We start from the raw sequence: 7,317 nt of genomic DNA on the forward strand, positions 1-7,317 counted from the left end.
AAAATGAATTTTCTGAGACTCACACAGGAGAATGAATGGCATTTATTTGCGTGGGATTAAATCCCTGAGTTTCCATAGTCCCCTAACCCTCTGTCCCGCCATGGAAGAAGTTCAGCTGTGTCCTTAGTAGAGCTAGGCATAAAGACCTTGCCCCATTTCCGTTCCATATTTGCAGCAGCCCAGCTTAGCTTGTGTTTCCAGCTGTAGTCCATCGGTCCAGTGCATGTGGATTCCAAATGGCTGTGGGCCATGCTGCTTCCAGGAACTAGTGCAAATTCGAGGAAGCAGGAGCAAAGCCAGAGAAACAAGAGAGGAACTAGAGGGAGAGGATTCCTTTGTCTCAGGATTAAAACTAGGAGCATAATCAATTAAGCCTTCAGGATTTCAGCATGCTTGCCATGGCTCTGTACCTCCTAGCCCAGTGGTTGGCAAACCGCGGCTTATGAGCCACATGAGGCTCTTTGGCCCCTTGAGTGTGGCTCTTCCACAAAATACCACGTGTGGGCGCACGCGTACAGGGAACATTGTGGAGTGAAAGAAGATGTAGTGTCAAGGATTGAGAAAGGTATGTTGAGATGGTTTGGACATATAGAGAGGATGAACGAAAGGAGATAGACGAAACAAGTATACAAGACGAGTGTGGATGGGAGAGTTGGAAGGGGTCGACCTCAGCAAACGTACCTCAATCAGATTGAGGACATTTTTAGCAAAGGTCAGCTTACGAGTACCCTAATTAAGTTAATAACAATGTACCTACCTATATAGTTTAAGTTTAAAAAATTTGGCTCTCAAAAGAAATTTCAATCGTTGTACTGTTGATATTTGGCTCTGTTGACTAATGAGTTTGTCGACCACTGTCCTAGCCAATTATTTTTTGTTTCCTGGTTAGACTAACAGGCAACTTCCCTACATCACACAAACTTTCCTGTGCATGCATCCATCTTCCCCTCCGCCCAGGGATCTGCAGGGAATGGACTGGTAGTTCCCTGGGGAGTGTGAAATTGCAGCTTCATGGTGAAGCTTCCCAAATGACCATGCTTATAATGTCTGGCCTCTCTTTTGCTCCTTTCTATTATGAATAACTAGCTCATTAAAATGCTAACAATGTGGAGTTTACCTTGTGATAACTAGAACTTGTTTAACCTTTTGCAGTATCATTTTAATTGTCTAGGACAGTGGTCGGCAAACTCATTAGTCAACAGAGCCAAATATCAACAGTACAACGATTGAAATTTCTTTTGAGAGCCAAATTTTTTAAACTTAAACTATATAGGTAGGTACATTATTATTAACTTAATTAGGGTACTCCTAAGGCTTAGGAAGAGCCACTCTCAAGGGGCCAAAGAGCTACATGTGGCTCACGAGCCGCAGTTTGCCGACCACGGGTCTAGGAAAATGAACACTATAATAATGGAACATATTAAATAAGGCTGTTGTGAGGATCAAAATGGTTCCTATATGTAAGAACTTGACACCTCCTCATTTTCCTAGGAAATTAAAATTACCACTGGAAGAAGTGATTGAGAAACATTTTCAACTGTCTCTCTACAGGTCTTGGCATGTAAGACCTATCCTATAAGATGGTATACCCCCACCTAAAAAGTCTAATCTGTAAAATCCCAAACTTTTCCAATGTCGTTTTGACCCCAATCTGCAACTCCAAGTAGATTTTTATTCACCTCTACCTGTGTCACAATAGAACCAACATAGTAACATTAAGCTCATGAAAACCACAGTGGAGGAAAATGAATGTTTAAATAGCATCCATTTGAGATGCTGTGTTATGCAACACACACTAAAAAAAGTAAAACCTTCTGCCCATCCATGGGAACTTTCTCAGACATCACTCAGTTTGGCAACCCATTTTCCTGTGAAAAAACAAGACTCTGTCATCTTCACTTGGTCATAATAAAGATTATAGCTGTCCCCATGCTATCACAACTAGCCATGTCTAACCAAGTTGGAGGAGAAAATTTTTTAATTCTACGCAGATCTGTGCAGGAGCTAAGAAAAACATGAGAAACCAGAGTTATAGATGCATAATTGGTGAAGACATTAGTGAATGAACATGGTAGTCTAAAGATATTTTTAAATTACCAAGTGGCAGGATCAACATCAACACCTATGGAAACTATGAGAATCAGCAGATTCATTAAAGTAAGACTTTAAAAGGTGATGAATTATGCAGTACTATAGGACAAAAACATTACCCCTTACCTTATCTGGATATAATTTTCCTTAGTCCTCAAATTAGGAGTGATTAGATATTAGCATCACTTCCTAAAAATTGGTTCTGTACTTGTTTGCTTATATTAACTATTGAGTAAATGGCAAATACTTTGTTCTATATTCCAGGTTCAGTTCTTCTTAACTAATCCTCGCGTTGATTTTCAAAATTTCAAGTCATTGAAACCTTCAGCAATGGTTAAAAAGAAAACATCACCAGTTCAGTCACAAACTGCACATCAGGCAATGGCTGGTCTAAAGAGTGAATAAAGCCAGGTAAACAGCCTTCTGTCCAGGTGCCACCTGCATCTGCATCAGGATTCTCAGAGGAACTTGTTTAAAATATAGACTCTGGGGCCCTGCTCAGAGTTAATGAGTGAATGGTGTCCAGGAATCTGTTTTTTAAAGACACAATTAGCTGCTTTGAAAGCTAGAGGTTGAGGACTACTGCTTCAGCTACTGCCAACATTAAGGGGAATGAATTCTATAGAGAATTTCTGTGGGAAACCAAGAGATAATTACCAGTTTTTAATATTTCCTCAGTAACTCTTTTATTTTTATCCATAGAAGATGCTCTCAGGAAGGCTTCAGTTGGACGCTGAGATATTTGTAGTATACTTATGGAGGTAAATATGATTACCTATCTGAGAACTCATATGACATAGCCAGGCTATATATATATGCAGATGATTTTCAAATTGCTCACATAATGTGTACTTATTTAAGATCTTGATTGAAATTGTATAAGACAAATCTATCTTGTCAATTTCCAAATTTCTCCATATAGATCCAACCTCCTAGACATTTTCACAGTAAGTTATAGGTGGTTTTGTAAATCAGCATAAGTCAGGGTAATGAATGTAACTAATTACTGTTGCTTCACTCAGACTCTAACAGAAAATATTCTCAGCATGACTGCATTTACTAAACATCAACAACTCGACTTTGTACTTTTGTGGCCAGACCAATATAGGAGCCAAAGAATCTTGATTTTTAATCTCCTGACTTGCATGAAAAAATCATTCTCTGTAAGGTAATAATTTAAAAATAATATCATTTTTTGAAATATCAGCCAAAAATATTGTTGTGATCAGGAGAAAAGGTAATTTAGCAAAACTAAGGCCATTAATATCCCTGTAATATGGTGTGATGATTACGAGTGTAAACTCTGGAACTAACTGGACAGTCCAGATTAAAAATTTCAGTTCTTAGCTGAGTAACTTTCAGCAAAATATTTAACTTATCTGTGCTTCAGGTTTTTTATCTGTAAAAATGGCAAAAATTATTGCACCTCTCTCATGAGTTTGTTGTGATGATTACATAAATTATATATATGCAGGCTGAGGCCAATGTCTAGCACATAGTAAGCACTCAATAGAGTTAGCCACTGTTTGTCATTAATATATTTGTTTTCAGTATATTTTCCTACCTCCTTTTGCTCTCAATAGTACCTTGAGAGTTCTTTGTAATTGAGGTATAACTGACATAAGATTGTATTCCTTTCAGGAGTACAATGTAATAATTTAAGATTTGTTCATAATGCAAAATGACCACCACAATAAACCCAGGTAACCTGTCACCATACACAGTTACAATTTTTTTCTTGTGATGAGAACTTTCAAGATTTATTCTCCTAGCTACTTTCAAATATGCAAAACAGTATTACTAGTTACCACTCTCTATGTTATGAACAAAACATTGAAGTTTCCTTTTTTCATTTCCCAGCATTTCATCTCTTCCAGCGGGACCATGGGTAAGCACATCATTCCACGTTTAGCACATCGGAAACGTCTCATGTTTAAATCATGGATATTTTTATGGGTTCCATGCCTTCTGCTAAACATATCCCACATTTTGTTTCAGGTAACATTCTGAATGATGGCTGTTTCTTCTGCATTCAGATGGGTGATGGTGTGGAACCCTCACTAATGGCCAGGTCATACATATGTCTTGTATTCTATAGAGTTCAGTGAGCCTTATGATTTGCAAACTAACTGGTCCCTCCTCCCTCTAGCCACCTTCCTTAGAGAGCAAGTCAGTATCCTAATCCTACTTATGTGACTGACTATTGCTGGCATGGAAAAATTCCTTGAAATCGTAAGAAAACAGACATGGGGTGAGGGGATTTTAGTTGAAGAGAAGTTATACTCTCATTCTTAATCCTTTTGAAATGCAGTATTAGACACTTCCTGTGTCTTGGGGTTACATTGTGAATCCTGATTGTAGCTCTATAGTCTTACTGTGTAGTAGATGCTCTTGTACTGTATTGGTTATTAGTTGATCCCCTGGTATAAATTTCCAGGCAGTGATAATGCAGATAAACTACCATAAGATGGAGAGGCAGGTGAAAGACAGAGAACTGACCCCCCAAATGACCCAGGAGAGCTCTATCATCAGTTCTAGGGCTTCTTGGATGCTGGGTGTGAGAGATGAAGCTCAAAGGGCAGAAACTGAGGACAGGTGGGGATAGAAGGGATGGGGAAGGGAGTAGCAGGCATGAGGCAGGAGGATTGGGGACTTACAGTATTCTGAGCTGAGGTGATCATGGCTCTCATGATGTCTTGGTGGTTTGATCCATGTTAAAACTGCAGGATCAGGCAAACAAGTGCTATATTAAAATCCTGTTATGTAATGCTTAAGAATGACTCACTCTCTTTAATTGAGGGGCACTGCATTACGCAGTTACAAATAATAATAATGATGATAATGATCATCATTGTGATAATAACAGTCATAAAATAGCTGGCACTTACACAGGGCTTGCTTGTACGCTGTAGGTTGTACGCCAGATACTTTTCTGAGGCTTCGCGGTTATTAACTCCTTACAACAACTCTGAGGCGTTACCATTTGTTTTGTTTGTTCCTGTGTTCCAGGTGTTACCATTCTAATCCTCATCTCATGGATGACAAATCAGAAGCACAACAAGGTGGGATGCTTTGCTCCGTGTCCCTCAGCAGGTAGGTGGTGGAGCCTCGATTTCCACCCCAGGAATCTGGTTTCAGGGTCTACAATAAATTGCTCTCAAATCACCTGCTTTCAGATGGAGGGTCAGGAGCCATACATGACCAGATAAATGACCATATAACCTGGGAGACAGAAGAGTAATACAAGGGAAAGAGGCTGGGGATCTTTTCAGTTTCTACTTTTACCTTGGTGGCTGGTCTATGCCTGAATCATCGTGTGGCCCGAAACCCACAGATTCAGCTCAGCTTTGGCCAGAGTTCATGGAGTCAAATTTAAGTGGGGCTGAAATTCAGTTTGGGAGCATTGGCCGTCAGAAGTGGGCAAAGGGGTCAGTTCTAGCAGCCACACTGCATATAAGAAGACCAGTAGTATTTTAGCACATGTTTCTCAGAAATGTATTGATCAAACAGACTTTAAGCAAAATAGAAAATTTGAATGACATAATTAATATCTTCAGGACAATAGATTTTTACAGAAATAGATATGTAATATATACATAGAAAAATTTGAGTATTGTTGAATGCCCATAAAACATTCATAAAACTGTACAAGTACTTTGTGATAAAGAAGATTCATAAATAAAAGAATCAACATCACACAGAATAATTCAATAAAATTAGAAATCAATGACAAAAGGAAAGCTAGAAAACTAACCTATTTGGAAACTAAAATCATACTATTAAAAACCTTGTGGGTAAAAACATAAATAATACTAAGATTATGTAATAATTAGAACTGATGTAGGAAATTATTACATAAAATTTATGAACTATAGCTAAAGCAGTATTCAGTGAAAAGTATATAGCATTAAAGACATTTACTTTAATAAAAACTGAAGTCAATTGAACCAGTTGTTCAGTTAACAAAATAATTAACAATGTACAAGAGTTAAGAGCAAATAAGAAATAAGGAAGAAAATTAAAATATATGTAATTTGATTGGCCCAGGCATTGTTAATACTCAACTCACTTGATCCACAATAATAAAGATAAATGAAGAATTCAATGAAATTGAGTAAAAATAATAGAGAACATTAATCAAACCAAAAGTTAAAATAATTATTTTAAAATAATAAATTAAAATAAATAAGACATTTTTTCTAAGTTTTATAAAATTATCATGAAACAGATAATTCCTACCAAACTAATTTTTTTCCAGGAAACAGAGAGACATATGTCTAATTCATTTTATGAGGCTAGAAAAATCATTCTTCCAAACATGAAGAAGATATGAGAAAGGAAGTTTAGGCCCTTTGCACTTAAAATAGAAGTGCTAAAATGCAAATAATCAAATCCTACCATGTAACATGTTATGAGTAAGTAGGGTTTACCCCAGGAATTCAAGTATCTTTTAATAACAGAGAGTCACTGCACCAGTGGATTAAAGGAGAAAAATTATGTGTCATCTGAATAGAAGCAGAAAATGCATTTGAGATATATATGTGCATAAAACTAGAAATAAATGGAAAATTACTTAACTTGATAAAAATCTAGTCCAAACATTACTTAATGCCATTTAATAATATAAGGATCCCCACTCCCATCATTATTCTTAATCATGATGTTGGAAATCCTGACCAATGCAACCAGTTAAGAAAAACAAATAAGAGACACATCAGTCAGGATGGGCTAGCTTATGCTGCAGTTGATAAAAACTAAACATTCTAGTTGCTCAACCACAAGAGTTTATTTCCTGGCTCATGCTAAATATTCTTTATGGTTTGGCCGAGGGACTGGGCTCACTATCACTCAGAGAGTAGGCTAGTGGAATAGTCGCCATCCTCAGCATTGCTAATTATTTAAGGGGAAATGACAAGCTGGGAGGGTCTGGCATCCACTGGTTTCAAAAGTGATACCTGTCACTCGACTCAAAACTTGATTGGCCTGAAATATCACATAGTCCACCCAAGAACAGGGAAGCTAGGAAGTCAAATCTTTAAAAAACAAACATATTTTTAATGACTTCAGAGAGGAAGGGAGAGGGAGAGAGTAAAAAAAAAAACCAATGATGAGAGAGAATGATTGATTGGCTGCCTCCTGTACGCCCCCAGTTGGGATGGAGCCTGCAACCCTGGCATGAGTCCTAACCAGGAATTGAACTGTGACCTCCTGGTTCATGGGTTGATG

Source organism: Myotis brandtii, unplaced genomic scaffold (assembly GCF_000412655.1).
Source record: "Myotis brandtii unplaced genomic scaffold, ASM41265v1 scaffold525, whole genome shotgun sequence".
Taxonomy (NCBI): domain Eukaryota; kingdom Metazoa; phylum Chordata; class Mammalia; order Chiroptera; family Vespertilionidae; genus Myotis; species Myotis brandtii.